Here is an 8,628-nt window from a genome sequence, read left to right as displayed (position 1 = left end):
ACAATCAGCAGTTCTATTCCATTCACGAGGAATATACGTGAACCTAATGAACTGAAAAGAGGAAGAGAAGAAAAGAATCTGCTTAACAACAGTAGCCAGCTGCCAACTAAAAAAATAAAAAAAATTAATATTCACATTTAAATTTAAATTATATGATTTATTCCATATCACATGTAAATAACTCTTTCATATTTATTGTTAAATCTAATTTTAATGTGAAAAAAATTATATTTAAAATTACTCAAAATATAATATTAATAACATTAAAAAAAATTAGTTACATGTTTTTGATCTCATATATATTTATGCTTATGTCTCCACAAAAATTCTATTTCAATAGAGTTTCTATATTAGAATGTTTTCAAAAAAATCTACAAAAATATATATTTAAAATTTTGGAAAGTTTTCTAAATGTTAGTAATTACAATATTTAAAAGGAAAGTATGTGAAAAGAATAAATTATTTTTAGAAACTTTTTTAAATGAGTTTTAAGTCACATCGGAAAATTAAAAAATCGACATGATCTTACAAATTTTCCGACAATAAACTAAATTTTGGGAGCAAAGCTCCCACAATAAGCCTATGACTTAATTACTCAAATTAAAAAAATACCAAATAAATAATTATAATCACTAAAACTCTATATATATAATTTTAAAATTTAAAGCTAAAAGAAATAACAAAATCATTAAAATACCTAATGTTTACTCTGAAACCCAAAGCCTAGTTATTCAAAGATTTAAAGAACACTTCTTCTTTTTTACGTTATTTATGGTCAGCAATATATTAAAACTTATAAGATGCTAGGCTTTAAATCAGATGAATGTTTTACGAGCACTATTCCTCATTTAAGACAAGTAAATACTAAGACTTAATGACACTAACAATGTTTTTTAACTCCTACTAAGTTCTATATATATAAACCATAAAAACACAAAACACTATATTTTGGCAGTCCAACGATCTGGTGAAATCGAAACCTTTAGTGTATTCTCCCCTCTCTAGGCATTCACGTTGATAATACATCTCAGGCTTTCTCCCTGCAACATCAACTCAAATGCCTTGTTGATATCTGCAAAATCTATTTCATGTGTGATAAATTTTTCCAGTTCAAGCTCCTACCCCAAAAACAAACAAACAAGCACCTCACATTTTCAAAGCAACATTCTTTAGAGAAATCTTTGAAATTAAAAGCAACATTTTTTTCAGAAATATTTATTTAAACTAGAGCAGGAACACAAATTCGGAAACTACAAATCTCACCTTGTTCATGTATTTTTCCACAAGACCTGGCAGATCCGATCTGGGCTTATAGTTCCCAAAAAATGTTCCCTTTAATGTTTTCTCGTTCAGAAAATTCAGAGGACTTGTGGAGAAGATTGAATCGAAATTAGGCATTCCCACTAAAACTGTCACACCCCACCCCTTCAAATTCACACAAAGTTTACGTTAGCTTGTGTAACATAAACATCTTTTTAACTCTAATGGGAAAATCTTTTATATGAAGCAGGAGAAGAGGATATACGTCATGACAAGAATCAAATGCTTGAATCGATTGACTCCCAGTGCATTCAATACTATAGTCTACACCACCGTTAGTTCTTTTAGCAATGACCTGTGAGATCAAAAGAAATTCATTTATGTTTTTATGTTTTGATATTAAACAAGGGTGAAATCCATACATTCCTTGAAAAACTATAGCTTTGTATTCACTGAAAATATGTGATCAAAATTGTGGTTAACAAACCTGCTGAATAGGTTTCTGGTGCTCTTTTGGGTTTATACATTCTGTTACTCCAAATTGCTTTGCTGAAACGAAATCAAAGCAAACAATGAGAAAAACAATGGTTGAAAGAGAAATTGGAACATGGATAAATATAAAATGTGTAAAAGTGTCATTTAGAAACCTTTCTCAAATCTTTGAGGATTTATATCAATGCCTATAATTCGGGAAGCCCCAGCAATTCTTGCTCCTTCAGCGGCCTTAAGAGGATATAAACAACACTACATTAAGAAATTTGAAGCACTTATGATTTTATATTTATTTTGATATTGAGTGTGTAAATTTTTTTTTATCATAGACGTTTAGAATCATATCAGATAGTCCATATTCTTTTATTCTCTTATTTTGTGATGATGAATTATGTAGTATAATCTAAAATGTTGATTCATTCTGATGATAGATCATATAATATGATTGAAAACCTTGGCAATAATCTTTTTCCTCATTCAACTAGATTCCAAAAAGAAAAGAAAATATACATTGTAGAAATCTTATAGACTGCACCTACAATTGACAATAACTGAAAATAAAAGGAACTTAAAATATCGATGGTTAAACATCTCTTGACATTTTAAATTAGACTTGTACTCCCATAGCATAGCAAAGAATAATTATTGTGTGCAAAAAATGTATGTTATGCTTATTGCAAGCCCAACTGCTCCAAGACCAAATATTGCTATAGTGGATCCCTTCTTTGGTTTGGCCACATTTAATATAGCACCCATCCTTGATTTCAGGAAAAAAAAAGTTTAATTACATATATAATACACATTGAATAACAATTTGAGATATTAATTAGCTATTAATGTTAATGTACCTGTGGAGACACCACAGCTTAGAATGCAGGCTTTGTCCAGAGGAGTTGCAGGATTTCGCAGTGTATAACGGTGTATTCACTGAATGTGGATATCCCCACAAAGTGATAGATGGGTTGTCCTCTAATTGAGAACCTCATTTTTCCATTATTAATCATAACTCCTTTGTTCGGATCAACCCTTAGCAAGTCACATAGATTGCTTTCTTCTGATTTGTAGTGCTTGCAATCTCCACACTCCCTTGTAAATACAGGCAGCACATGGTCGCCCTCCTTGAGATTGGTTACTCCTTCCCCCACACTTTCTACCACTCTACCATTCACAATTACGAATAGAGTGAGATGTCCTATCAACTAGGTCCAATTTAAATTCATTCACAATTGCCAAATAGAATGAGCAGTCTTATCAATTGGTGGTAGTATTTGTATGAAATTGGATTTTGGGTATTTGGGGTAGATTAACCTCACCATAGTTGCAAATTTTGGTAACGTGGAAAAGGACTTTGCATCAATTGGGTAGTCATGAATTTGGGTAATTGGAGAAAGATTTTGGATGAAATTGAGAATTGAGCACATAAACTAGACTACTCTCACCCCAATTACAATGTTTGCATGATAGGAGAAAGATTTAAGATAAAACTGAGTATTGGGTATATGGACTAGATTGATCTCACCTTAGTTGCACATTTGATAATTGAAGAGAGACTTCGATTGAAATTTGGTATTAAGTACTTTGGTTAAACTAACCATACTTTAGTTACACATTTGGGTATATTTGAGAAAAGGTTTTGGATGAATTGGAAATTGGATGCGTAGACTAGTCTAATGTTACTTGAGTTGCATATCTAAGTAAAATGAAGAAAGACTTTGGATTAGTTGGGTATTGGATACTTGGGTTAGACTAACTTCACATCACTTGCATATTTGAATAATTGGAGGAAGACTTGATGAAAATGGTTCTAGGTATGGATTAGACTAATCTCACCCCAATTGTACAATAGGCTAATTGGAGAAAGACTTTGCATGAAGTTGGGTGTTGCATACTTAGACTAATCTCACCTACAATGCACATTTGAGAAATTGGAGGACTTTGGATGAAATCAACAACTAGGTACATGGGGTAGACTAAACTCATCTCAATTGCACATTTGAGAATTTGGAGAAAGACTCTAGATAAAATTGGGGATTGGGTACTTGGCTAGAGAAACATTACCTTAGGTGTACATCTAGGTAACTATAAAAGGACTTTGGATGGATAGGGTTTTTTGTACTTGGCTAGGCTACTGTCACTTCAATTGCATATTTGGGTAATTTGAGAAAGACTTTGGATGAAATTGGGTATTAGTTAGATGGGCTTGACAAATTTCGCCATAGTTGTACATTTGGATCATTGAAAAAATGCTTTATATTTAAAATATGATATTGGGTACCTAGTTAGACCAAGTTGCACATTTAGATAAGTGATAGAAGCCTTCGAATGAAATCGGATAATAGGCATTGAATTTTCAAGATAAACTAACCTCACCTCAATTGCACATTTTAAAAAAGACTTTGGATAAAATTAGATATTGTACACTTAGACTAACCCTACACTTTCTACTACTAGCCATTCACAAATACTGAAGTCTACCAAAGTGAACAACCAACATGACTAATTAGTCCTTCCAAATAAGTCCAAATGACTCAAAATAATTAAAATATTTGTATACAATTAGTGGTAAATTCTAGATAAAATTGAATATATTAGATACATGGATTATGTCAGACATGTTACATTAGAGAGATTAGTTGAATATCGAACTAAAATGCAAAGCGTAGAAAGACAATTGATAAAAAAAGCCGAGCGGCCCCCTTGATAAGATACATGTTTTTTACTGTGCTGTTTTAGACGTTATCAGACTAGAGAGAGGTATTAGCTAAACATCAAACTAAAACATTAAGCATAGAGCATATAAGGGCGATTGATAAAAGAACTAAGTGTCCCCTTGATAAGATACATATTTTAGTTTGCTGTTTAGCCGTTGCCGTTGCCAAACTAGAGATATGAGATACAAATGTAAAGGAACCTACCCAGCTGCTTCATGTCCAAATATGCGAGGGAAAACAGAGATTTGTCCCTACAATAGAATAAAAGTAGCAGTTAGAATCAGACTGAAAAAGATTCAGCTCGTTGGTATAGAATGAATGAATGATCTGCAAGGCCAAAGCAACAGCATATTGGTATTGACAGTACTAATTAAACCTTTGCTTGCCAGAAAGTAACATCCGAGCCACAAAGGGAAGTGTAATGGATTTTGATCCTCACTTCCATCGCCTGCGGAGGTGCCACATCAACTTGTTCAATCTTCAGGGGCTCCCCTGCCGCCCATGCCACGGCAGCTGGAAACAAAAACATATTGCAAATTTTGATTTTTCTTCAAATATATAACCAAATAGCATTAAAATGATGGATTCCTGAACTTTCAACTCACCTTTGCAGGTAATAACCTTTCCTGCAGTCACATTTGCCATTTTTTTTTTTATTAATCTTTTTGTAAAAATGTAAGCTTGGAATTTGTTTTTCACAAACGAAACAATTTTGAATTTCGAGGAAGGAAAGCCATTGTTATATAGACATTGGTGTGAAGGTCTGCTGCCAATCATAATTGCGATTGACGTCTATGTGATCTGAAACGCAACACGATAGCCTTGTTTTCCGCTGAAACATCGGACATCTGTTTCTGTTTTCAGCCGGCATAATTATCCTCTAGCGAGTTGCTGAGAGAGGATATGCTTGCTTTTCCCGATTCGAAAGTCGAAACAATTATCCGTCGTCTTTTTAGCTTTATAACTGCAAATTTAATTTATTTAAAAATAATAATAATAAATAAATAAATTTAAATGCATTTATCATCTTTTCGCTTTTAAGCTATCACAAGGATATTTATTACGTTTTACATAAAAATATATTATTTTAGAGTATTAGTCTCTCTTCATTATTGTCTACAATTTTTTTCCAAATTTTTTTAGAGTTAGGCTTTTTTTTCAACATTTTTTTCCCCTTTGTAAAAAAAATTTTGTTGTAAAAATAATTAATATGTGATTTTATAAACAGCAAGTTAATCTATATTTTCATTTGAGAAAAATTAAATCCGATTTTGTTCTTTTAAATTAATTTAACTTAATTTTTAATTATTTTAATTTGAAATTAGTTTGGGTTTTTATTTTTTTAAATTATTTTAGTTTTTAAATTTTTATAATTATTTTTAATCTTTTAATTTTTAAATATTTTTAATGTTATTTTCATTGTAAAATTTTAATGAGGAGATTTATTTAGATGATCATTTTATTTATATATGGAAAACTAAAATAAAAATAATTAATATTTTTAGTCTATTTTAAATATTTTAAAATTAAGAAAATATTGAGGTTGCCTCTTTAGTGGATTCCTCGACTAAAGACTTGATTGAGTGTCAACAAAATTTCAACTCCAAACCAAGTATTCAAAGAAGATCTAGGAAGGTTCATCACATCTTCAATCACAAGATCAAAAGATACCTAGGAGAAGCAAGATGGAATCCAATCTACAAACATCAAAGGCTCCCTCTGTTAGGAATAACCTAAAATTTTAGCTCAAAAAAGTGAAAATTCCTACTGCAGTCACTAATTATTAATCTGGTATCGTAAACGATTATTAAACTACCAAAAATAAATTCCTAGCTAATAAAAAAAATAATACAACTACAAATTCACTTATAAAATATGGAAAAAAAATCACAACATGGAGAACACAATTTTTTTGGACAAATCATCCTTGGGAAAACCCCTAAGGGAAAACCAATTCTACAAATAAGGAATTATGTTAACTTTAGCAAATCAAGAGATACAAAATTCCTTGCCTTTCACTGGCAGAACTCAGACAACCTCCTAATTTCTCCTACTAATATTCCTCTGATGTTATCCCTAACGCTATTATGCTTGCTAACATTTCAAGACTATTTGCTATCACTGCAAACTCATTTGCTAAAACTACAAATGCTTATACACACTTCTTGTTCTCCAAATGCCCCCTAACTCACTTTTATACTACTTTTGTTGAAAAACCAATGACCTAGATTGATTCTCAATCGACGATCAAGATTAAAACAACTTAACAACCCTAACCAAGTCCACTTCTAGTTGCTTCTAAAAGTGGTCAATTAATTAACAAATATTTTTCCTAACTCTAACCAATTTTTTAGTAAAACAATTATTTTCTAATTAACTACATATGGATGAACAATTGTCCAAGCTACCAAAACTAACACTCCCTCTTAGTGAGGAAGCTATTTTGTATGACACCTATCTCTAAAGAAGATGAACTTTGCCTTCCCCAATGTCTTAGTCAGAATGTTTGCTACTCGCTCCTTTGTAGGTATGTATTATAGCTGAACAACCCCCCTGTTGTACTCACTCTGATGAAGTGATATCTGATGTCTATATGTTTAGACCTATCATGAAATACTTGATTCTTAGAAAACTTGATGTAACTCTAAGTATTGCAATGTATCACAAAAGTCTCAACCTTATGACCAAACAAGGCTACTAACAACTTCTAAAGCCATATAGCTTCACATGTCACCATGCTAGTTGCTATGTATTCTGCTTCTATTGAACTTAGAGCCACAAACTTCTGCTTCCTACTAAACCAAGATACAACTCCTGATCCCAAACTAAAACAACACCCTAAAGTTCTCCTTTGTCCATTGTACTTCCTACCCAATTTGCATCAGTATAGCCCATCAACCTAATACCTTCACCTCGAACATATTTGATCCCATACTCAACTATACCATGCAAGTAATGTAGCACATGCTTAGCTGCTATCCAATGCACTGTCTTTGGTTCAACTACAAACTGACTAAATGAGTTCATTGCAAAAGCAATATCTAGCCTACTATTGACCAAGTATGTAAGCAAACCAATCAACTACCTATTTAAAGTGGGATCTGCATCCTTTTCCTTAGATGTAGCTACCTTTCTCCAATTCATGATCATGGGTGTAGACATGGCTTTGCAATCCTCCATCCCAAATCTCTTCAAGATTTCAATGCAATATTTCCCTTGACCAAGGAAAATCTCTCCATCTATTTGCCACACCTCTATGCCTAGAAAGTAGTGCATAAGTCCTAAGTCCTTCATCTCAAACTCTTCTGCAGCTGAAGCTTCCACCTACTTCTTTACCTTCTTCCTTTCTAGGCAATCACTGACATAGTGAGCATACTCATGACATCCAAAGCACTTGACCTTAGAAAGGTCCTTCTTCTTTATTTCACTTTGTGAATTTGATCATTTGCTATACCCCTTCTTTTCTTTCCCTTTCCCTACTAGGGAAAATTTTTCCTGTTCCACTTCATTTTTCTGACTCTTGTTGGCCCTATTGATAAGACTTAGTCTAAACTCCTTCTGAGTGAAATTAGTTCGTAGTCAATCCCAACTCGATAAGGTATCTCATCCACTTACAACTTGAACAAAGACACTTGATTGTTTAGTAAACCCATTTAGGGCTATTCTCACTAGCTCATCATCACTAGGGCTATCTCCAAGAGCTACTAACTCATCCTTGACAAGTCTAAGCTAGTGAGGTAACTTGTCATGTCTTCTTACTGGTTCATTTGGGTATTCTTCAACTTCCCTCTAAGAATCATCTTCCTATTGGTGGTAGCATTCTGGTATAGATTCAGAATGGTGTCCCACATCTTCTCCACTGTATCTAGCTCTAAAATATGTGGAACAATATGATCCTTGACACCATTAAGGATTATCCTCCTCGCCTTGGCATCTTCCTTCTTGTATGTTGAAAGTTGTGTATCATTTGTAGGTACAACTATACCATTGGTAGCATAATCTTTGATACCATTCTCTTCCAACAATAAAGAAAGTTGGGCCTTCTAGACACCAAAATTTGAGGCACCATCCAATTTTTCTTAATCTCTCAAACCAACTGAAGCCATTTAGGGCTATTCTCACTAGCTTGTCATCACTAGGGCTATCTCCAACAACTGTTAACTTG

General features: G+C 32.8%; 1 pseudogene; it reads right to left on the bottom strand.

The window, feature by feature from the left end:
• Positions 1 to 1,001: 1,001 nt before the first annotated feature.
• LOC149545625 (alcohol dehydrogenase 3-like) lies at positions 1,002 to 5,114 on the bottom strand (annotated as a pseudogene).
• Positions 5,115 to 8,628: the final 3,514 nt, after the last annotated feature.

Source organism: Cupressus sempervirens, chromosome 7 (assembly GCF_028749045.1).
Source record: "Cupressus sempervirens isolate cs-2001-9-10 chromosome 7, ASM2874904v1, whole genome shotgun sequence".
Taxonomy (NCBI): Eukaryota; Viridiplantae; Streptophyta; class Pinopsida; order Cupressales; family Cupressaceae; genus Cupressus; species Cupressus sempervirens.
This window is presented reverse-complemented; position numbering and strand designations above follow the sequence as displayed.